The sequence below is a fragment of the Oncorhynchus mykiss genome, chromosome 2 (genome assembly GCF_057628025.1).
Source record: "Oncorhynchus mykiss isolate SJ-2025 chromosome 2, ASM5762802v1, whole genome shotgun sequence".
NCBI lineage: Eukaryota > Metazoa > Chordata > Actinopteri > Salmoniformes > Salmonidae > Oncorhynchus > Oncorhynchus mykiss.
The window spans coordinates 62,511,320-62,536,426 of NC_143023.1; the positions used below are offsets into that span (position 1 = coordinate 62,511,320).

A 25,107-nucleotide genomic window follows, 5' to 3' on the forward strand; every position below is an offset into this window, starting at 1 on the left:
CCGGTCGTCTGTTGCCGTGCAGTTCTAGCGAGGGAGCCAGCGAGGAACGAACGGGTGGTGGCGTTAGGAAAGTGCTCCTCAAAGACCCACTCTGCAGATGAGATGAGAGCCCAAAACAGGAGCAGCCATGTTGGCTCGTCCCGTCTGAGCTAACCTAACAGCTCAATGTCATCCACAAACCCAACAGAAAGCTACACACAGTAAAATAAGCAAAATAATAGTTTCCCCCACCTTTTTTCTCTGCTAGGCATGCAATCCCCTGCTATACTTTTCATCTGGCATTAAAGACATAAGTCATCAAAATAAGTCCAGAACAGGAGACGTGCAGAGATTTGACCGTTTTCCCATTTTCTTTCTTTCCTATTTAGAGCTCCTGATACTTCGGGACAGAGAGGGGGGAAAAAGTTCAAGCGTGTGAGCCCAGCCTTTGCCGTTATTTGGAACCAGAGCCAAAAGAGGCAGGAAGTTGTTTTACAATAGTGTTATAGTAATCTTCCACAAATGGGAAAAGCCCAACGCTGGTCGCACGGTGGAGAAGGTGGTGGGACAGAGAGAGGGAGGGAAAGAGGAAGTATGGAAAAGACAGAGATAGAAGAAAAAAAACAAAAATCAAAATGATAATCGGAATGTACTAAGATGGTGTAGGACTGGTCTGCCGTGCTGTTTTGTAGTGTGTGTGTGTGTGTGTGTGTGTGTGTGTGTGTGTGTGTGTGCGCACGCGCAAACGGCAGGGTGTAGGGCGGGTGGAGCGCCCCACAATGCAGGATTCTAGATGATTCCAGGGTAAGGGATAGTTTAGAAGCAAATATACTCAACAATCTTTTCCTATTTGGACAAGCTATCCTGTGCCTTTTTAGCCAGGACAAATCAGAACCCCTCGTGTTTTCTGTGAATTCTCAATCACGTTGTAATCACAGCAGCTGTTTTTCTTCCAGAAAAGCAGTGAGGTCTCACCCAAAACGCTTATCAGGCTTTTGACTCCTTGCCAAGATCGCTGTAAGGGTCGTGCGATGTTTAGCCCCTCGGAGAAGCAGTGCCAGGGCAGGAAGAGGACCGTCTTACTGTGCTGTAACTCTACTAACCCCGCTCTCTACCCTGCCACGTGCTACACTACAGTTTTATACTCAAGTAGCTCCCATTTTTCCATATCTGCTCTTTGTCTTCTCAATGCTGCTTTCACGCTAGCTGCTGTGGCATGCTAGAGTTCATACTTTCTGTCTGTGAGCCGTGGCTGGCTGTAGCATGTGATCCAGACAGACTGTTGCAGCTTGACGAGAGGGAGAGCTGCAGTACTGTACTGTACTGTACCAGATAAGGTTAATCATTTAACCTGCTCTCAGAACTGTTGCATATTTCAAATGTCCTTATGCAGGGCAGTCCACTCTGAGTGTTTGTACGTTCTCTTTTTTTAGTTTCCTTATTTTTAATGCTCTTTTCTGTAGCTGATTGCCGGGGTGCAGAGAGTGCTAGTATGGCGTGACTGTGTGCACTGCGTCTGCGCACTGCCAGAGGAGTGCATTTCTGTGTCATTCTTCCTCCTCTACCCCCTCCCACCCTCGACTGCTTTCCGCCCTCCCACTCTCCCCCGTCTCTCTCTCTCTCTCTCTCTCTCTCTCTCTATCTCTCTCTCTCTCCCCCGTCTCTCTCTCGCTCTCTCTCCCTCTCCCTCTCCCTCTCTCTCTATCTCTCTCTCTCTCTCCCTCTTGGTCTCCGTCTCCCACCCTCCCTCTCTCAAGTGCATATACAGTTCCTTGCCGTGTTGGACGTGTGATGAAAAAGTGGCTGGCTCTCGTGCTCCGCCGCACCTCCTATTTCATCATCAGTCGAGCTTTTCTCTCCTTCACTCTGCGCTTGCTGCCTCGTCTCTTCTATCGCTCGCTCCCCTGTTCTCAGCTCCAGCCGCACGCAGGGGGGGGAGACTCGAGCTCTGTGGGGAGAAAAAAAGAACAAAGGTTTGCTGCTATTTCTACAGTCAGGGCCTCCCCACAGCCCGCCCTTCCATAGAGGAGATTTTTTTATTTTTTTACTACTTGCTGGATTTTAACCCTCTGCCTCCAAATATCTACACAACGGCTCTGCAAAAATCTGGCAACAAGTAGCTTTTTTGGGGCCTTTCCGTAGTTTTGTGCGGCAATTTTTGCATCACTTTGGACCTTGGTGTTATTTCTTCTTTTTGGGTGTTATTTTTTTCATCTGCATTGATACCCAGAGTTTTATATTTGTCTTTGAAAGAGTTTTGGCGGTGTTTATTTTTGATGTCTTCTTATTTTTGTCGCCGTTTGGTCGTGTTTGTATCTCGCCACGTGATGAGCCTTCTTCCTCCTGTAGCTGTGTTCGTACGGGCGTCATTCCTACTGGGTAAGGCCCTCTCTCTTTTTCACGCTCTTCCTTCTAGTGACTGTCTGTGGATGACAAGCAGGAGAACGTGTCCGGTCTCTGAGCGTGTGGTACGTCTGCGTGTTCACAGACGTGCCCTTCGTGAGCGCCATCAGTTCTCTCGCCTGGAAATACTGCACCTCCCTCTTCTTCCTCACTCTTGCTGTTTCTCTCCCTCTCTCTCCCTCCCTCGTTCTCTCGTTCTCTCTCTCTCTCTCTCTCTCTCTCTCTCTCTCTCTCTCTCTCTCGCTGGCTCTTTTTCCTAACAGGGGAGTGAGTGCTGTGCTGGGCTGGAGCTCTTTCTGGGACAGGAGCCAATTCCAAACAAAAGACAGGAAAAGGCAATGACAAAAAAATGCAGCGATTGAATTTGGAAAAATGTTGCAGCGAAAACATAAGAAGTGACCGTGCATGTCGTTTCGTGCCGCCGATGCATGCTTGTGTTAAGTGTTAAAACTGATTTCAGAGGCTGAGAAAGCTTGGGGAACGGAGGTCTGAATACACTTTGTCGGGTAGCGAAGGCATTCGAGTTGGGAAGACGGAGAGAGGGAAGAGAGGAGAGGAGGGGGGGGGTTCCTTTTTTCCAGACTGATGAATTATTCATGTAGGCAGCCAAGGCTGTGACTGGACTGGTTGTGCTATTTGCATGCATCAGACATGCTGTTTGTCTGTTTGCTAACATTCCTCATTCAAAGACTTGTTAACTAGCAGAGGGTTTTAGCTGGAGCCTTCCAGACAGCCTCATGGCCTCCTTTTGTTGAAGGGCCCGCCAGGCCTGGGCCAAGCCTACGGCAGCCAGGCGAGGTAGCAGCAGCCCAGGCTGGGGCTCTGGGCTGAGGCTGGGCTGGGCTACGAGGGGGACTGCCTGGGGAGTCACGGGGGCCTGCGTGCCTCTCTGCCTGCCAGAGCTGCATGGGACACAGAGGCTGATGGATTTCTGTTCTCCTCAACAGAGATGTGGATCCAGCGGGGGAAAAAGAGAGGAAGAGAGAAGCTGCTCAGAATTTCACCCCCGGATTCAGAACGTTTCGGAATCGCCTCTACTGCAGAATATTTGTAAGTAATACCTGTTTCTTTATGTGTGTGTGTGTGTGTGTGTGTGTGTGTGTGTGTGTGTGTGTGTGTGTGTGTGTGTGTGTGTGTGTGTGTGTGTGTGTGTGTGTGTGTGTAAGTGTGTGTGTGTGTGTGTGTGTGTGTGTGTGCGTGCATGCGTGCGTGCGTGCGAGCGAGTGTATTCATTGCGTACATGTGTTAAATTGTGTCTAGTATCATCTTTGCTTATAAAACTCATTGTACAAAATAATGGACTTCATACACTTTAGTACATTTTTTATTTTGATGCAAGTGCTGAACCAAAAACCGCAATCGGAATCCATTGCATATAGTCGTGCATTGCACAAAGGTACTACTTTATGTCGGTTATGAAAGCGTTTTTTTCATGGCAAATTACCATGTATTAGTACTCAAACTCAAAAAGTATTATACTGTGACCTCTACACAACACCGTTATTTAATAATATTGCAAATATGTTTTTCTTAATACCAGAGGTGTTTTGGTCCATTGATTACTGCCAAGTTAATCTGATTTCGTGGTAATCGCGGGGTCACGTTTGAAGAGATATTTCATGTGAGTGATGCGGTTTTGGGTTAGGTGACAATGTGTGTGGAGTGATATCTTTCCCAATGACTCATCTGCCAATTAAGGCTGGGTTGGAATTATGATCTATTTACAGGTGTATTTGTTGTTCGTCAAAGTCTTGATTTATATTGAAACGATTCTTTAACATTTTGCATGGGTTATTTGGAACAACAGGAGAAGGCGCGCGTGTGTGTGTGTGTGTGTGTGTGTGTGTGTGTGTGTGTGCGCGTAGCTCCTGTTCCTCTATTATACCCCTTATATATACAGCAGCATAGTACAGCATTTTTTATACGTACCTACATTTTCAGTATATGAATGCAATTTTAATACAATTAGTAAAAAGTCAAGTCCCTGCAATGCACATATATTTCCGTCTGATAAATTATACTCTGCTCATTTTTCTTAACAAAAACTCATATTGAAGCAAATGAGTAAATCAGACTTCTAATTTACACACTCACACTTATACAAATATATTCAGTGTGTCTTCTCATTATAATATGGCTGCTATGATTTTGTTATGCATTTGGCTGCTACAAAATAAATTTGAATCTAATTATCTAGCTGTAATAATAATTCAGACTAGATATTATGTGTTGCTGGCACAAAATGTTATTTCAGCAGATCACCACTCAATCACCATCTTTTCCCCAATACCCTTAAATTGTATCACTATAAATGCTATTGAATATTTCACTTAATTGTCTCATGGACAATCAGTCTGAGTATACAAGCTTTTCACTCAATTATGTGAAATGCCTATCTGTGAGGTTCTGAGCAATTTGTCACGCTTTTTCAAAGGATGGGCGGGGAGGCCTTTACTGAGAGGCTGCGTGTTAGTAGTTTGCATTCAGTCCATTACATACATGGGGAATTCATGGTCACAAAGGTAGGCCTAATTTACCCATGGATATACTGTATGTGCCCACTTGCTTATCTTCAAAAGTACATGAATTCGCCTGGCAGTTGAGTGCGCCACCTCACCCCTAAGGCCTTTTTGGCGGGGGTGGCTGTCTACCAGGGGTAGTTAGCTCCGTTGCATGTGGAGGGGCAGATGGCAGGGTCATAAGCAATTGCAGTATTTTCTCTCTCTCTCTCTCTCTCTCTCTCTCTCTCTCTCTCTCTCTCTCTCTCTCTCTCTCTCTCTCTCTCTCTCTCTGTAACATTATACCTGCCCAAGCATAGCTCCTGGACAGCCCTTCACGTACTGTGAATTGAAGTCCATTATACTGTACAGTAGGTACACACAAATACAGACAAATATTTCGGTGGACTCAGCATACGAATGTGCCCTTGTACACAACAAACACACACACACACACACACACGCACAAACGCTCATGCAGACACATATACACACACAGATCGTTAAAATGTGGAAAGCCGCAATACTATGAGTGAAAATGTCAAAATGATTATTTTCTGTCCATTTCTAATAATTAGTCATTGAATAAATGTTGTTCAATTACTGTATCGTTCCTTATTTCATTACTGTGTGTGTAAGCTGTGAACTGTGTGTAAGCAGACCACTCATTGTGTTGCAAATAGGAAACTTAAAATAGACAAGTCTGTGAATTTGAACTTGAGCGTTTGAACTCAAACGTCAATTTGTACTTGAACTTGACCTTGCATTTACTCTGGGTTCCCTTTGTGAGTGACATTTCCTGTCCATTGAGGTTGGTCCTATAGATGACAGCATTTCAACATAATATCTGTATTGGCAGTGAAACCAAGCGTAGATGTAGTTTGCGGGTTTCTATATGACAAATTATTTTCAAAGGCCCCAACTTCGATAGTTGGTTTCGATTATTATCACACAGGTAATAGGTCTCACTGTGTTATATTTTCTTTGCAAACAGTTATTTTCTCAAACTTGTATATAAATGGGATTACTGATTGACGGTTGGTTGCAAGGTGCTTTGAAAGTGTAGTGGCGGGCAGCCATTTCCTTCTTTTTTTCTGAAAGAAGAGTTGCGTCTTATGCGCTGTCCTGTAAAGTTCAATTTGATGCTGCAACATGTCGTCTACCGTCATTCAAACACATTGGCCCGTCCAATGCAGCAGAAACGTATGCTGCTCGAATGCAAAGTGAGAGCTCCTCTGTACGGCGGTGCTTAAATGTAATAACTAATTGACTTAAACAGACAATGACGGTAGACGTGATCCTCATTGGAAATGCAACATTTTGTCAATGTGTGTATGTAATTGAAAAAACTTTTTGTCATTTCAGTGCACTATTTTCTTTATCACGGTTAATTGCATTGTCTGTAAGCGTTCAGAATACACTGAACATGATATCTATACAGCGAAAAACAACAATGCGATGTCCAAACAAGTTGACTCTAAGGTTAAAGAACGTGTGTTTATCAATTAAACTGATTTTGCTTACCGTTACTTTGGACAAAATCAAGATGTCAATATTCTTGTAATGATTTCTGAAGAAATTCTGAATTTTCAAATAATTGCACCAAATCCTGCATTAACTTGTTTTTTTTTTTTAAATGTGGTTAACGACCTTAATAATGACACAATGCACACACATATATATATTTTTTATGAATGACTGTACTGAGTGCAATGACCATCAAAGACTATTTGATCCCGTAAAACGTACAGTATATTCTTATCCCTTTTTGTTAATATGTTGTGTGTATAATTTTTATACATTTGGGGGAATTAAATTGGTCAATGCTGTTTCGCAGAATTTTGAGATATAAATTAGGTGTGTGTGTGTGTGTGTCTGTGTGTGTGTGTGTGTGTGTGTGTGTGTGTGTGTGTGTGTGTGTGTGTGTGTGTGTGTGTGTGTGTGTGTGTGTCATTCATTTAATTGTATTTATTTAACCAGGATAGTCCACTCAGTAACACTTGCCACTGTTTTCCAGGGAGTCCTAGGTTCCATAGAGTCATTGTGTGTGTGTGTGTGTGTGTGTGTGTGTGTGTGTGTGTGTGTGTGTGTGTGTGTGTGTGTGTGTGTGTGTGTGTGTGTGTGTGTGTGTGTGTGTGTGTGCGCGCGCGCGAGTGTGTGTGTGTGTGATATTACTTTATTCATGGTTATTACAGTAATAAATATCTTTGATAATTACAGTGTGTTAGCAGTTTAGAGACTTAGTTATACTATATTAGCTCATCTCATGAGTTTGGACTGGAATGAAACTAATCTGGGCAGAGTTTCTCTTCTGAATAGTTAGAACGAGTGTGATCAGCCCAATTCACATCGCACGGTAAATTCTAGACAAATATAATGTTCATACTTAATAGTCATCACAATTCATCTTGTCTATCATCAAATGTGTATATTTATCTGTTTAAAAAAAGATTTCTAGCAGTAACTCAGGGCTTGGAAGAGAGCCTACTGCATATTGGCTCGCACATTTCAGCCAGTAATCGTTCCTTGTTGCCTATAGTCTGTAATTCATACTCAATTTAGTTGTCAGCATAAAACCATTCATTCTCAGTTCATTCAATAGATTTTAGTGGAGGAATGAGATTGGCATCTTGTTTGGCATTGCAAGCGTAGTGCAATGTGTACATCGATACTTCATGTAATGAATAGGCCTACTGTACAATTGTGATCCATATGTCATACGACGAAGGGAAACATAATTCATTTCAGCACATCACTTTTTTGATGATTGAGAAACATGTATTATCGGAAAAGTAGGTTTGTCGTGAACAAATTGGATTGATGATCCATGGTTGCCGAAGGGAGAAAAAAAAGTGAAAATAGATTTAACCCTGTTCTTACAATAGGCCTACATTTTCTCTACAGTAACTAGGTTTCAGCATATGATGTGTATTTTTACCCAAATGGTCTTTTGAGGCTCTGTGTGGTTTGACTCATGTGGCACAATGTCCTCTTACCACCACTCATACTGAGAATGAATCACCCACCAGCACCACATAACCATGAACAACCGGTGCTTTGTTTCATTTGTTAAATGGAGAAATTGTCATGTAGAATCATTTGATTTCTATTCATTAGAGATGTAGTATTATTGTGATTTGCGTCCAATATTTTTCTGCTCTGATCTCACAGATCTGAGGATGGTGGCACATCATCACAACCAAAATGCCCACCGGAAATTCAATTTCTCCAGTTAGGAAGCTAGAAATGATTTAACTGGTTCGGCCAGCCGTTATCCCTAATGACATTTAGTGCACGGTGTGTTTTTTTAAATCATGTTTTCCTGCATCTGGTTGATCAGCGGATCGGTAGGCCTAAATACAGGTCAGGCTTGTGTCATTTTCAATCTTGCCTTGAATTATTTCTATGATATTATCTTATGTAATCCACTGTATCTATTAGGTTAGCCCCCCACCCCCCCCCCCCCCAAAAAAATGACATCCCATTCTGAGTTACGTATATGAAACAATGTATTATATTGACCATTACATTTGATTTATTTTAGTCATTTAGCAGACGCTCTTATCTTGTTTATCTTAAGATAGCTAGGGGGGACAACCACATATCACAGTCATAGAAAGTACATTCTCCCTCAATGTACATTCTTCCTATCAGCAAAGTCAGAGCTAGTAAAATCAAATAAAAAGTTAGACATGCCGAGCTGGATAGAGCCCTATTTAGGTTTTGGCTAGCTGTTGTAAGCATTTTAAAACTTTGTCAAAGTCCTTTGCATCCATGTGACTAGTTGCTCAACTGAATTTAAGATGCAGGTTTACAGTATTTTACTTTGCAGGTTTTGTGACGATACTTAGGCCTAGGTATTAAGACTGTATTTATTTTGAGAAGAGATAGTCCTATACTGTACATACAAGCCTATATGCCCATCCGCATAGGAATATGTTGAGCTTGTAGTTTCAGCTAGCCAGATTCTATATTGCTGACAGATTGCATAAGTCAACACTGTTGTTCGTTCATGATCAGCTCCAACAAGCCCCAACTAGCTAAATGGATTCCAATTTTCAACTCTTACTATTATGACAGTTAGTTGGTAGGAGCACCAACCTTGGTACTTAGACCTGCATGTACTGACCCGTAAGTCACAAGGGAAGGACAGTATTTAACTATATGTACAGGGCCTTCAGAAGGTATTCACACCCACTGACTTTTTTCCACATTGTGTTGTGTTACAGCCTGAATTTAAAATATATTCAATTGAGATATTGTTTTGTCACTGGCCTAAACACAATACCCCATAATGTCAAAGTCTAAATATGTTGATACCATTTTTTTAAACGAATTAATTACAAATGAAAAGCTGAAATGTCCTGAGTCAATAAGTATTCAGCCCCTTTGTTATGGCAAGCCTAAATAAGTTCAGGAGTAAACATGATCTTAACAAGTCACATAATTAGTTGCATGGACAACGTGTGCAATAATAGGGTTTCAAATTATTTTTGAAAGACTACCTCATCGCTGTACTCCACACATACAATTATCTGTAAGGTATTCGATGCAGTGAATTTCAAACACAGATTCAACCACAAAGACCAGGAATTGTTTTCCAATGCCTCACAAAGAAGGGCACCTATTGGTTTATGGGTAAAAAAAAAATATATATAATAAAAATAAAAAAAGCAGACATTGAATATCCCTTTGAAGTTATTAATTACACTTTGGATGGTGTGTCAATACACCCAGTCACTACAAAGATACAGGCGTACTTCCTAATTCAGTTGCCGGAGAGGAAGGAAACCGCTCAGGGATTTCACCATGAGGCCAATGGTTATTTTAAAACAGTTGTAGTTACTCCACAATACTAACCTAATTGACAGAGTGAAAAGAAGGAAGCCTGTACAGAATGAAAATATTCCAAAACACGTATCCTGTTTGCAACAAGGCACTAAAGTAATACTGCTAAAGAAATAAACTTTATGTCCTGAATTCAAAGTGTTACGTTTTGGGGCAAATCGAATACAACACATCACTGAGAACTACTCTCCATATTTTCAAGCATAGTGGTGGCTGCATCATGTTATGCGTATGCTTGTCACCATTAAGGATAAAAAGATACAGAATGGAGCGAAGCACAAGCAAAATCCTAGAGGAAAACCTGGTTCAGTCTGCTTTCCACCAGAACCTGGGAATTCACCTTTCATCAGGAAAATAACCTAAAACACAAGGCCAAATCTACACTGAAGTTGCTTACCAAGAAGACAGTGAATGTTCCTGAGTGGCTGAGTTACAGTTTTGACTTATATCTACTTGGAAATCTATGGCAAGACCTGAAAATATTTTTTTTTAGCAATGAGCTTGAAGAATTTTGAAAATAATAATTGGTAAATATTGCACAATCCAGGTGTGGAAAACTCATAGAGACTTGCCTAGAAAAACTCATAGCTGTAATCGCTGCCAAAGGTGCTTCTACAAAGTATTGACTCAGGTGTGTTTTCATTATTGGGTATTGTGTGTAGATGGATAAAAAAAAACGGTTGGTGGGGGGCAGTACATCCTGTATAAACACAAACTCACTTCCTTGACAACTGCTCTGCACTGCTTAGCAAAGCGCAAGAAGTATGAATGCCCTGACTTCTGCTGAGGCCGTATCACCGTAAATGCTGCATGGCCAATGCAGGAGTCTGATTGACCATGCGCCCAGATGCACAATGCACTTCTCTCTCCAGAATGCGCTCTTTCCCAATATGTGCACATTCATCGTTTCATAACTTAATTGTGTGAACTGTTTGCGTTTGTCAATGTTGAGTAAGGACACGCAATGTTGAGTAAGGACACGCACGCATAGAAATATTCCTATAGGCTACCTGGGCTACGAGCAAATGTAGGGATAGAAATGTGCCCATTTGGGGAGCTAGTAGTAGTACTTCTGGATGGCTTAACGCACCACCACTAATGAATGACCTGTGGAGCTTCTCAAAGTAACGTTTTCTTCACCTCAAACAGCAAACAAACAAAGTCTGTTTTCACATGCATTGAGAATTACAATAGTTTCTCAGTGTATTTAAAACATCTTTCCAGCTCTCTCTGTTTCGATAACTACTCAGAGTGAAAGGGTAAAATGTCATGCTCTGAAATGTCATAAAATAGGCTTCTTATCAGTGCTTGACTTGAACTGAAAAAGGTTCCGGTACTAATTTTGGGCGCTGGTACTGTTTATATTTAGGTGCAGGAGCTCCACAATACTTCTGAGCTAATATTCTATAAGGGGAACAGGAGCTCGAGCAGTGGATCATTTGAGGTGCCTGTACTCAGCTCCGGGGAGCTCCTGCCCAAGTCAACCACTGCTTGTTATCCAAGCGCAAGTAGCCTACAGCTGTGAATGTCCCTATGCGGGAAACTCTGAGGGCCCAGAATATTTTATACAATGTTGCAAGCTTCAGACCGGACCCATTTAGTTAATAGTTGACACAATGTTTCAAGTTCCTTGCAGACTGGCCATGTGTAGCCAATGTGATTCATAGGATATTTATTTTTATCAGGATATTTTCTACCTGCAGGCTGCAATGTTTTTATTTGTTGGCTTTATTTAGGCTATTTTTTACATATTGGCAATGGTAATAGAAGTTACTTTTTAGGTTTGTATAATTTTTATTTAGATATAATTATGATTAACCACATGATGTTGATTTTGAGATATGAAGACTTTATTATAAAACATGTTTTAAAATGAACATTTGCATACGAAAACCATAACTGGCACACAGATCAGTAGAAATAGTCAGATCAATTGGAATTCCACATGAGAAAGGTTGCTGACTCCTACTGTAGCCTATTACTGGCAACTTCTGGAGAGTAATGGCAGAATATGGGAAAGTCAGCAGGAATGGGAGGAGAAAAGATGGGTCAGGTTAAGTGTTTTTTTTCTCCCTTCTGGTTATCTAGATCTCTGGCGCCCTCTTCAGGCATCAAACCGTAAGCTTAAAGCATCAGACAAACTGGAATTAGTTGATTTTATTAAAACACATAGGGTGTGTCTATATATGGAGAAATACATGTTAAAAAACAGACGACATTCGGTCTACCAATATTTTTTTTTTCAGGGACAGCCCTAGAGCTGATAAATGTATGTGTAGATGTAAAAACAACTAATGCTGTTTGTTTGTTTTTTTGTTTACAGAACCCTTTATATTTTATTTGTCATACAATTCTAGAGTTCAATTATACTCTCACATGTAAATGAATTAAATAAACTTAAATTTGGCATGTTTAAGGCTGGCCTCAGTTATAGATTGTGTTGTCTAGCTTTCCAGGTTCACAGCACTGAGGCTAAAGAAGACTAGAGTGGGTAACAGTGGACACTACAGGTCCTCTAGTCTCTGTGTAAAGCAGGATTATATGCAATACAATGGGGCCAGAGAGGGCAGAAGCAGAAATACTGTGTAGGTTTCCCCTCAGACCCCCTAGTCATGCCTTCCTCTCCTCTCCTCTCCTCTCCTCTCCTCTCCTCTCCTCTCCTCTCCTCTCCTCTCCTCTCCTCTCCTCTCCTCTCCTCTCCTCTCCTCTCCTCTCCTCACACATGGAAGCCATTAGCCCATTACGCCGCTGACCACTGAGGATTGGGGGCCATTTTATTCTCTCTGCGTTTATCGGGATGTCATCAGGCACGTCACATGAGATTTATCCATGAAACCACACGAGCTCCGCCGAGACGCTGAGCATAGTAATAATGACATAATATTGGACTGGGGAGAGTTTGGGGGATGATGATGATTTTCCCCCTCTAACGCTAGATTCCCCAATGTAGGCCCTTTTGTCTCAACTTTGACCTGCACTCAATCAGTTTACCTCAGCAGACCAAATGAGCGACTCAAATCACCAGCTAAATAAACTTGCATTTGGGCTAGTTCCAGGCACTAGTTAGTCAAGTTTTAGATAGTTTGTAATGGGTAGTGTACCACGTCCAAAGGGCCCCTTAGTAGAGTATGCATCATTTGGAAGGATACTTGTTTTATGTACCTGCCAGGCTGAGTGATATTCCAGATAGCATTTGGGCTGAGAGCCTCTACTAGTTTTTCTTCCAGCACTCATATATTCCCTCCCTTTTTTGGCCTCAGTCGTCGCCATGGCGATTTTGTCCTAGAAAAATTGCAGACTGCAGAAGTGTAAAGTTAGAGGTAGGCTACTGGAGCAGAGTGTCAGAGGGTTTATCCAGAAATCTCCCACTTGCTATTTTATCCACTCCAATCCCTCCTCTCCTCGCCACCATTTTCTCAAACTAAAGACTGCCAGTAGGAGGAGATTGTTAAGCTTTTAGTTGTGTGTTAGATTTAGTACTTTTAGTCAGTGAATGTATCTGAAAATGTGGTGTGTTAGATTTAGTACTGTTAGTCAGTGAATGTATCTGAACATGTGGTGTGTTAGATTTAGTACTGTTAGTCAGTGAATGTATCTGAACATGTGGTGTGTTAGATTTAGTACTGTTAGTCAGTGAATGTATCTGAACATGTGGTGTGTTAGATTTAGTACTGTTAGTCAGTGAATGTATCTGCACATGTGGTGTGTTAGATTTAGTACTGTTAGTCAGTGAATGTATCTGCACATGTGGTGTGTTAGATGTAGTACTGTTAGTCAGTGAATGTATCTGAACATGTTATATCTTGATTACATGGTTGTAACCATTTCTTGGATGGTGATATTGTTACATTTACGTCATTAATTGCAACAACAACAAAACATTTAAAGTGAAGGTTATTGTGGAAATGCATGTAGTCGTAGAACAAGTGAATACCCTCACACTGTCAAGGCCAAGAAAATTAATATTTGGACCTACAGTACTCTTACTTGGAGCTTGGAGAATACAATTAAAGTAGTTTGTTGCTGGCTGTTAACAGTTGGGCATCTTTGCAAAGCCTTTATAGCTCAAATGGTTGCATTTTACTATGCCATCCTACAGTGTGTCTTGGTTCACCCACACATCACAGAGACTGTATGTCCCCTGCCCTCTGCAGTCTGCACCTTCTTCTTCAAGCCTTTTGACTTGTCAACACAGTACAGTTCCACTGCCTCTGCTCCGTCGTCACAGGAGTCGGGTTACTCACAGCAGGGCCATAAACATGCACGGGCATAGGGCCATCTTGCCCTACTGTAATTACAAACATTAGAAACAATATATAAAAGACCCCTGGCTGCCTCTGCAAGGCTACATACTGCAGCTGCAATTAATGTCCTTGTGCAGAATTATCACCCTTCAGCAGCACGGCTAAGTGGAGGCTGGTAATTGGTGGTCCTCTCCTCCAGTCCAATAGGAACAGCCCTTTACTTCTCTCTTTCTCTCTGTGCTTTGTTGAGCATTGACTAATGACGATAACTAACTACCCCCGTCTTCCGTCCTTTTCACCTCCACACACTCGCCATCACATGGGAGATCTGTAGGCACACACACACACACGCACGCACACACGCACGCACACACACACACGCACGCACGCACACACGCACGCACGCACGCACGCACGCACACACACACACACACACACACACACACACACACACACACAAGGCCCCCCCCCATCCATTAAGTTAACAGTTTTTCCATAACATTCCATAAACTCCCTTTAAGGAGTTCATAGGTCAACTTGTGCTACAGAGAGAGATAGCAAATCCTCCTTGTTCAAAGTCTAGCTGTTCCACAAGGTCTTAGACCAAAGGACAATATATTTTCATGCGTCCTTGACTTGACAAAATTCAAATGGTACGTTTTTTTGCATTCTTGACAACGTTCAACATCCTTGTACTTTTACGGGAAAAGATGTAGCACGATAATACAAAATGTACATACGTTTAAATTCTTCTTTCGCTCTGCAAAATAAAAGAGGCCCATGATTTTGTCAGGTAATTTACCTTCATGGTTAGAACGGTCTCCATTACGGCGGCAAGCCTGGAAACTTTTGTATACCGTGTGGGTCCGAGCATTTAAATGTACATGTCTATGTAATATGGAATATTATTAGCGGTGTGTCTAGGTAAAGAAAGAAGCACTTCCTCATTATTGAATCTTTATTTAAACGATGTTGGCTGCCCTTCCCTTCTTAATACACTACCACAATCAGTGTAACTTCTACATTTCAAACAAAAAATATATATAATCTGTGATTCCAACCCTTGCAGCCACCTTACACTCTGAGCTATTTCACCAGGCCTTATAAGGCATTTGATATAGGTCATTTGTTGAGCAAAATGTTGTTGTGTTGTTGGTGTTGTGGTTGCTAGGATTTTTGTTGGTGCCGATTAATGTTTTGGTGTGTGTGTTCAGTGTTCAGCAGAGGGAGCAGAGAGATTGTGGTGTGGTACATCCTCCACTAATGAGTTTCCTTGCCCAAGTCAGACTGTGGGGAGAATATGGGGTGAGCTCATTAGTCAGCAGACTACAGAGACTGGATCTATCTATCTCTCTCTTCTTCCTCACTCTCGCTGTTTCTCTCCCTCTTGCTCTCTCTCTCTCTCTCTCTCTCTCTCTCTCTCTCTCTCTCTCTCTCTCTCTCTCTCGCTCTCTCTAGGCTGCATGACTGACTCAGACCTTGGCCGATGGCACGGGACTTTTGGCCAATCAGAGAACCCCATGGTCAGACAGACGGACAGCCCTAGCAGTAAGTAACTTATTGTAAGCTATTTTATAATACAATTTGTAATATATCATATTGTATAGATTTGGATTTGTTTTGTATTTATGACTGCCTCATCTTAATTTGAAATAACAATTACCAAGTGCAGGTGGCTAAAACACACACACACACACACACACACACACACACACACACACACACACACACCACACCACACCGTACCTAATCTTCAGAATCCATTGGGGCATAAAAAGTTCTATGTCTAGCCAACCACCGCTATCTCTCTGCTGTGCCTGAAACCGTTACAAAATGGTGTCCGCTCTCTGCCTTCAGCTCCCCCCAGCCCCCTGCAGCTCTCCCATCCATTTTGTGTGTCTCTGCCAAAGTAGTCAGGTAGCAGGATGAGAGGAGAGAAAGAGAGAGAGAGAGAGAGAGAGAGAGAGAGAGAGGAGTTGTCCAGAGAGAGAGTAAAAGTGAAGGGATGGGGTAGGCTAGATGGAGGTATCCAGAGGATATTGGGGGAGAGAGGTATGTTAATGTACAGTGACAGGAAGGAATACAGAATCTGCTCTTTTCTTATTTGGAGGTTTAATTGTTGCCGACTGACTGACTGACTGACTGACTGACTGACTGACTGACTGACATACAAAAACAGCCTTGAAGACAGCACCGCTGGACCCTTCCCAGCTCCTCTTCTCAAAGAGCTGACCTTGGGCAGACGCCATAAACTGTGTTTTTCCATTGGCCCAAAATGTGATGCTGGCAAGGCCTGCAGCTACACAAACCCCGTCCCCCCACCCCAGCCCCCTCCGTGCCCCGCCCTGGCTCGACTCCCCCAGCAAGTCTGTGCCTGGCCTGACCCGTAACACAACCTGCCTGGCCTGCTTATGGTGCAGAAGAGCCGGGGCCGCCCGAGCTCTATCCAATGCCCCTACCATTTCCCCAGCCCTAGCTCCAACCTCATCCCCAGTTCCAGCCCCATGCCCCATCCTCAGCCAAGCCCCCAGCCCCAGCTCCAACCCTGACCCCAACATCAGACCCACGCTAAGCCCCAAGCCTCCAATCCTTAGCCAGTACTGCCCGCGGCTCTGGAATTCTGCGCATGCCAGGCATTCGATTAGACAGACATAATAGTGTATAGATCCCATGCTGCCTGGCCATACTACCACGGCTATATGGACAAGGGACAAGGCTTCAAAGACCCATGGTGTTTAGCTATGCTAAGCTAACTGTGCATCATTCCTTTATTAGCAATGTTAGCAAACTCAAATATTGCCCCCTTTTAGCCTACAGAAGCCTACGTTAGGCTGTAGAACACTGTTCTGACAGTCAACACCCCCATAGCTCAGTTCTTTCATCCCCTCTCTCTCTCTCTCTCTCTCTCTCTCTCCCCCCCCCCCCCCCCCCCCCTCTCTCTCTCTCTTTAATATCCTTCCTCTAATCTGCCCATGTGCTCCAGTATGGCACAGAACAGCCTACATATTGTATTTGTGGTGATGAATTATAAATGATATTGCATAACCGTTCCCGTTATAACCTTATCTGTGAATCATCTACCCAGAGACATGCAAGCATGGATACATTTCCCCGTGCTTGCAGTCTAGACCGGACCTTGTGGAAATGATACTGTGAAGTTGCCTGGCCTCTGGTGGGCCTGCGTTTGTTTATGGTTACACACAAAGCAGATGGCCGCATATCTCACACTAACACTCACTGACACTGCCACACGCACACACACACTCACCCACGCACACACTCACACTCTCGCACACTCACACGCCTGAGGAACAATCGAGTTGGACTCGTGAGCTATTTATTTGATCTCTGATCTCTCTTTCTATTCTCCCGTTATCAATGGGTTTTATGATTGTCCCATGTGACTCATGAGGATACTTAACCTGAGTAGCTAGCTAGCATTGACAACAGTGGTTTACATGGCAGACCTGATCCTGCCAAGGGCTCAAATGGTAAAATACAGCAGCTAACTGTAGCTAACTGTATGTAAGCTAACTGTATGTCGGCTATAGTTAACATTAGCTATTTGTAGCTAACAGTACAATAGATAACTAACTGTACAGTAGTAGCTAGCTGTATCCTAGCTAAATGTACAGTAGCTAACCATCCTAGCTGCTAACCTGTTCATCAAAGTTACTGTTTATACTGTAGCCCCCTGTCCTCCCACTCTCTCAGCCAGTTCAGAGGAGAGGAGAGGTATGTGTCCCACCCTCTATTAATAGACCCTACGACAGATGGAGCTCTGTGTAGGCAGGGCACTCCGCGGCAGGCGCAAGTCTCGTCAGATGGCCAGGCGCTGGGGTACCGTCAGATCGAGGGGTGCAGGGGGGACAGCCAGAGTGTAGGGTTGGATGTGTCAGAACTGTTGATTTGTCTTAATGGACCCTCCGGGTCACCAGGAAGATGTATGGCTCCATCGGTGCTTCTGTTAGCATGGTGGCTCGTGGGTATTAGTGGGACTATGGCCATTACTGAGACGAAGGACAAAGGGCCGATAAGACCTGAGGAGTGAATAGAACAGGAGCCATAAAGCAGGTGGGCAGAAGATTATTTGGGGTCATATTGTTGATCACACAGTCCCTGTACAATAGTGAGCCTGGAGGCTACAGTTATGGCTGGCCTTTCTGGATTATTTTTGAAAGAGGACCAAATGCCATGTTTCTCTGTGCTATAGAATTGGGAAAATCACATTTCTATCACGTTAGTGTGTGTGTGTGTGTGTGTGTGTGTGTGTGTGTGTGTGTGTGTGTGTGTGTGTGTGTGTGTGTGTGTGTGTGTGTGTGTGTGTGTGTGTGTGTTTTACTATAAAATTCAGAGAAGTGGGGACATTTAGCCTGTCCCCACTTGTAAAAAAAGCTATTTTAGGGGTTAGGTTTATGGTTAGGCATTAGGTTTAGGGTTGGGATAAGGGTTAGGGTTGTGTGTGTGTGTGTGTGTGTGTCTGTCTGTCTGTCTGTCTGTCTGTCTGTCTGTCTGTCTGTCTGTCTGTCTGATGAGAAACAGCTGGTGGGTAAAGCTCCCTGCTCCGGGTGATCCATGCTGCATGCCTTGTCACTGCGATGACTGAGGCCATTTTTCTTCCCTAAAGATGAGGTTGGTGCTAGGTCAGCTAATGTTGGTTAATGCTGCTTCCATACAGGCCATGTTAACGAGGATTTGCTATGTGCTAGATTATCACAAGATATTTTCTAATCAGACAGACACACATGCACAGGTGAATATCACTCCATAGACAGTCAACATGCACAGGTGAATATCACTCCATAGACAGTCAACATGCACAGGTGAATATCACTCCACAGACAGTCAACATGCACAGGTGAATATCACTCCATAGACAGTCAACATGCACAGCTGAATATCACTCCATAGACAGTCAACATGCACAGCTGAATATCACTCCATAGACAGTCAACATGCACAGGTGAATATCACTCCATAGACAGTCAACATGCACAGCTGAATATCACTCCATAGACAGTCAACATGCACAGCTGAATATCACTCCATAGACAGTCAACATGCACAGCTGAATATCACTCCATAGACAGTCAACATGCACAGGTGAATATCACTCCATAGACAGTCAACATGCACAGGTGAATATCACTCCATAGACAGTCAACATGCACAGGTGAATATCACTCCATAGACAGTCAACATGCACAGGTGAATATCACTCCATAGACAGTCAACATGCACAGGTGAATATCACTCCATAGACAGTCAACATGCACAGCTGAATATCACTCCATAGACAGTCAACATGCACAGGTGAATATCACTCCATAGACAGTCAACATGCACAGCTGAATATCACTCCATAGACAGTCAACATGCACAGGGGAATATCACTCCATAGACAGTCAACATGCACAGGTGAATATCACTCCATAGACAGTCAACATGCACAGCTGAATATCACTCCATAGACAGTCAACATGCACAGCTGAATATCACTCCATAGACAGTCAACATGCACAGGTGAATATCACTCCATAGACAGTCAACATGCACAGCTGAATATCACTCCATAGACAGTCAACATGCACAGCTGAATATCACTCCATAGACAGTCAACATGCACAGCTGAATATCACTCCATAGACAGTCAACATGCACAGCTGAATATCACTCCATAGACAGTCAACATGCACAGCTGAATATCACTCCATAGACAGTCAACATGCACAGGTGAATATCACTCCATAGACAGTCAACATGCACAGGTGAATATCACTCCATAGACAGTCAACATGCACAGCTGAATATCACTCCATAGACAGTCAACATGCACAGGTGAATATCACTCCATAGACAGTCAACATGCACAGCTGAATATCACTCCATAGACAGTCAACATGCACAGGTGAATATCACTCCATAGACAGTCAACATGCACAGCTGAATATCACTCCATAGACAGTCAACATGCACAGGTGAATATCACTCCATAGACAGTCAACATGCACAGCTGAATATCACTCCATAGACAGTCAACATGCACAGCTGAATATCACTCCACAGACAGTCAACATGCACAGCTGAATATCACTCCATAGACAGTCTTCATGCACAGCGTACACACCAGGACACCTCTCGAGGCCCATATCAGTACCAGAGGTTATAGGGAGGTCAGCTTGTCTGACTTTGACCAGAAACCCCCATGTGTAACTGGACCTGGTCTGCCAACCTGCTCCCTGCGCTATGCGTCTCCCTCTCTAAACCTGGTATGAATAGATGTCCATGCCTGCTCCCTCCGTTAACCCAGGGGGCTAAGAAGCCATGCTTCCCTTTTTAAACGCTCTGACGTGTCTGTCTGGATTCCTCCTGTCTGCACCTGGCTACCTCTCTGGGCTACACACACACACACACACACACACACACACACACACACACACACACACACACACACACACACACACACACACACACACACCGGTCTACAGAAGCTCTGACAGGGGGAATGCAGAGAGGGGTGTACGTTTGAGGAGAGGGTGTGTGTGTGTGTGTGCATGTGTGTAGGGAGGTACTGTGTACAGTATGGAGGGCAGGAAGGTCTGTGAGCCTCTGTCTGTAGACAGCCACTGCTTTGGTTAAGTTTAACTATATAACTATAAGAAATCTAAGATGTGTCAAATAAATGATATCCAGCTCAGGCCTCTAGCTATGCATTTGGTTTGCTAACTTGCTAAGTGGTTAGATGTCCGGATCAAGCTTCTTGGTTACAGCAGAGACATTCAATCCTCTCCTGGATCAAGAGCCCTGTTGCCTTAATAGTTTTGTGCAGGTTTCTTTTTTTTACAAAATAGCGCCCCTTGTTTGCACATTAGGTAATACCTTATATATATGGTATATATGTATATATGGTATATATATTCTGTACCAGTATGGTACAGAAACGGTATGATGGTATGAAAATCTGAACCCTAGTGCGGGCGTGTGTGTGGCTATGTGTGTGTTTGCGTCTCACTGGATGTTCTCAGCTGGTTCATGTTCAAAGGAATTCCTTTACCAGCATAGTGTCAACTATGGATCATAACTCTACAGCCGTCTGCCATATTAGATTGTGTCCAATCAGCAAGCTAAGGTCAAGTGTTTTCACCTTGTGAACCCAAACCGCTCTTTTCCAGTAAACATGTATTAAAGTGTGTGTGTCCATGTGTGTGTTTGTACCTAGAAGCCAAGCCTCCAGTGATCCACTTACCAGAACAGTAAGCAAAGCTATGTTTAATAATGCAGGCAACAGAATCCTCCTTACTACTGAGCCGACAATGGGCCTCTCAAGACTCTCTGCACTGTCCTCTCCTGCTCCTAGGGGATATAGTAGCAGAGGAGCACTATCCAATGTGATTGAATGACTTGACAGCAGGCCCTGTGAAGTGAATGAGAGAATGTATGTGCGTACTTGGGTGCATACTTCTGCATCAACACACCAATTTCATTTTATTTTCATTTCACCGGGCACTTGATTGAGGGAAAAACTCATTTACAATTACCTTGTTCTTACATTTTGTAAGAAGCCAAATATCAAGTTTAAGTTTTCCCCTTTCTACAAGTAATAGATTTTTCTTCTTAGGTCCTTTCAGATGCTGCTACCTGACAAGCTGCTTAGAGACTGATGGAGAGAGGAGGAGGAGGGAGGGAGCGATAGGCCAGTGCCCCCCCCCCCCTCTCTCTCTCTCTCGCTCTGGCTCTCTCTCTACCTCTCTCTCAATCTCTCTCTCTCTATCTCTGTCTCTCTCTCCCCCTCTCTCTCTCTCCCCCTCTCTCTCTGTCTCTCTCTATCTCTGTCTCTCTGTCTCTCTCCCTCTCTCTCTCTGTGATTGTGTGTTTATGCTTCAATCCTAACCATTGTTCTGTGTCTTCTGAGGTATGTTGAAGCTGTCTTCTTCTGGTACAGGACCACACATGCCCCCTTGGTGACCGACTGCCTTTGCCCCGAACTACTTTCAGTAACCATCTCTGTCTGTCTCTCCACAGTGTCTCCTGACCCCTCCTGTCTCCGCCTCCAGTATTTATACTGCAGTAGTTTATGTGTCAGTTTGTTAAATCTGGAGTACTTCTCCTGTCTTATCCGGTGTCCTGTGTGAATTTAAGTGTGCTCTCTCTAATTCTCTCCTTGATTCTCTATTTCTTTCTCTTTCTCGGAGGACCTGAGCCCTAGGACCATGCCTCAGGACTACCTGGCATGATGACTCCTTGCTGTCCGCAGTCCACCTGGCCGTGCTGCTGCTCCAGTTTCAACTGTTCTGCCTGTGATTATTATTATTTGACCATGCTGGTCATTTATGAACATTTGAACATCTTGGCCATGTTCTGTTATAATCTCCACCCGGCACAGCCAGAAGAGGACTGGCCACCCCTCATAGCCTGGTTCCTCTCTAGGTTTCTTCCTAGGTTTTGGCCTTTCTAGGGAGTTTTTCCTAGCCACCGTGCTTCTACACCTGCATTGCTTGCTGTTTGGGGTTTTAGGCTGGGTTTCTGTGCAGCACTTTGAGATATCAGCTGATGTACGAAGGGCTTTATAAATACATTTGATTTGATTTGATTTGGACTTAACATCTGTCCTGTCCAAAAATAAATCGAGAAATTACAATAGTGGATCCAAACTCTCATCTCCTTTTCAAAAAAATGAAAACAAGTTGTCTTCCTGACCTGGTTGACTGGGACTAAGGTACTGGAGTACCAGTGTAGGCCGCCGGGTCTGTGATGGTCCTTTGGGGTGAGGTAGTAGGTTGTATAGTTTTAGGGTCATACCCTTCCTGTCAGATAACTATACAACTTACTGTCTTTCCTGAAGTGGCTGTAATATCATCCATCATCTCTGCAGCGCGCCCGCCACCCGGACCTCGATGGGAATATGTACTATGAACCAATTCAAGATGATAACATGCTTGTAATGTCATTCATATGCATCATTTGGTTCTGTTTTGGTATGGCTCTTTGTTAATTTCAATACTTTTGTTTGTATGATGTATTTATTATTTTGCCCCATGAAAGTGATCTGCCTCTCTGATGTTCGCACGGGGTGAGGTAGTAGGTTGTGTGGTTTCAGGGTAGTGATTTTGCCCCATGAAAGGGATCTGCCTCTCTGATGTTCGCACAGGGTGAGGTAGTAGGTTGTGTGGTTTCAGGGTAGTGATTTTGCCCCATGAAAGGGATCTGCCTCTCTGATGTTCGCACGGGGTGAGGTAGTAGGTTGTGTGGTTTCAGGGTAGTGATTTTGCCCCATGAAAGGGATCTGCCTCTCTGATGTCCGCACGGGGTGAGGTAGTAGGTTGTGTGGTTTCAGGGTAGTGATTTTGCCCCATGAAAGGGATCTGCCTCTCTGATGTCCGCACGGGGTGAGGTAGTAGGTTGTGTGGTTTCAGGGTAGTGATTTTGCCCCATGAAAGGGATCTGCCTCTCTGATGTCCGCACGGGGTGAGGTAGTAGGTTGTGTGGTTTCAGGGTAGTGATTTTGCCCCATCAGGAGATAACTATACAACTTACTGCCTTCCCTGAAGGGCAGCAACACCACACCAGACAACTGCAGAGGGCGCTGTTGGCACCACGTGATAATCAAGCATTGGAACGAGGTCATCTAGCTTTTGATCAGCTACAGAGGTGACTGCAGCGTCTCAGGTAAAGTCTACTGACAATCTAGTATTACGATGTAGCTACCATGTTATTTGATCACTTTGAAATAGTATTTATTCAAATAAGCAATAAAAAAGTATTCTTTGATAAATGTCAACTGTCTGTACTTGGTCTTTCATTTTGCTCTGTTTAGATTTAAGAATCATATGAAACTCCTCAGCAGATGATAGACAGTACTCTAGCTCCCTAGTCCTAGCCAACAACGCAGAGAGATAGAGAGAAGACGGAGTGTGTTTGCCAGTCAGTATCGGGCCAATATGGGTTTCAGACGTGCCTTACTGTCTAGGACTGCAGTCTGTCTGCTGTATCTCATAGCAAGGACAGATAGATTTATTGCCCTGGCTGGTCCAGGCCTGGTTCAGGTTCACACCGGGACCTTTACCTTAGTGCCTGGCCTTGAGCAGTTCACAGGCAGATAGCTGTAACTCTTTCTTTGGTCTCATGGGTGGAATGTTATTCATCTATTTCATTATTAATAAAGATTATACCTTTTTTAAACATCTCAAATCTGGTGTTTCTATGTCAAACAGTTTTGTTCCATTTCAGTCTTGTGTGATATATATATAGGGATGCGAACTCAAAATGAAATAAATATCAAGTCTATGTCTGACATGGTATAGGTGCCTTCGTTTACTAAGCTCATAACCACGTGTGTCTGGTGTTTCAAAGTAGATTTGTTTAAGACTACTAAGAGTCACTGTGACCCTGATTTAGCCCAGTGCAGTAAAAAATGTTGAACTGGGTGCCCGCTTCAGCAAAGCTCATCACAGCTCCTTGATACAGTATCTGGAAAAAAGCATACGAGTTAAGTATAATTTACCTCAACAAATAGGACAATGCAACTGCACTCCATACAGATTTTTTAAATCTCTCACGCCAAGAATTTGGCCCTGGGTACATGTACATCAGCCACATTTTCCATTTATATTGATTATAAATACCCGTGCATACAGTACTCCGTCTTCAACTGGTATGCATGTGTAGTTTCTCAGACCCTCAGTGCAGCTTATATTAGTATGGATCCTGCGCCTCTTACCAGTCCTCTGACCGGCCACCATATTGAATTGATGTGAGTCTTGGCCCTGGTGACAAAGGAGAGTGAGCTGAATACTAAGACACATGACACAATGGCTCTGTTCACTCTGTCTCAGGGAGACACTCACCAGCTTGTTCCACCTACCATCTAGACTACATTTTTAATTTCAAGTGGTGACTGCCTGTGGGGTGAGGTCATATCAATCCTACAGTGACTGTGTCTTCATTTGCGTCCTTTTCAAGGCATTCACTTAAATGAGTGTCCTCTAGACACCTCCGTCTGAAATATTACCATCCCCTATTATGAACACACGATTAGGTAGTCACATAATGTGCATGATTTGGATGAGTTGTATTCCACTTTAATACTTGAAACACAATTTACTGGTTTGAAGATCTACTCCACTTTAGTGAAATGA

The 25,107-nt window shown here is 43.4% G+C and overlaps 1 long non-coding RNA gene across 11 annotated transcripts in view; it reads left to right on the forward strand.

The window, feature by feature from the left end:
* Positions 1 to 24,160, forward strand: part of LOC110493430 (uncharacterized) — a 56,765-nt gene extending 32,605 nt beyond the window's left edge. For 10 of the 11 annotated variants that reach the window (XR_016487610.1, XR_016487620.1, XR_016487625.1 and 7 more), the window contains 3 exons: positions 3,330 to 3,432; positions 15,431 to 15,520; positions 22,165 to 24,160. This is a non-coding gene — a long non-coding RNA (uncharacterized LOC110493430). Of the gene's footprint in view, positions 1 to 1,713; positions 2,359 to 3,329; positions 3,433 to 15,430; positions 15,521 to 22,164 lie in introns of those variants that run through there. The other variant, XR_016487629.1, reaches the window with a different exon arrangement.
* The last annotated feature ends 947 nt before the right edge of the window (positions 24,161 to 25,107 follow it).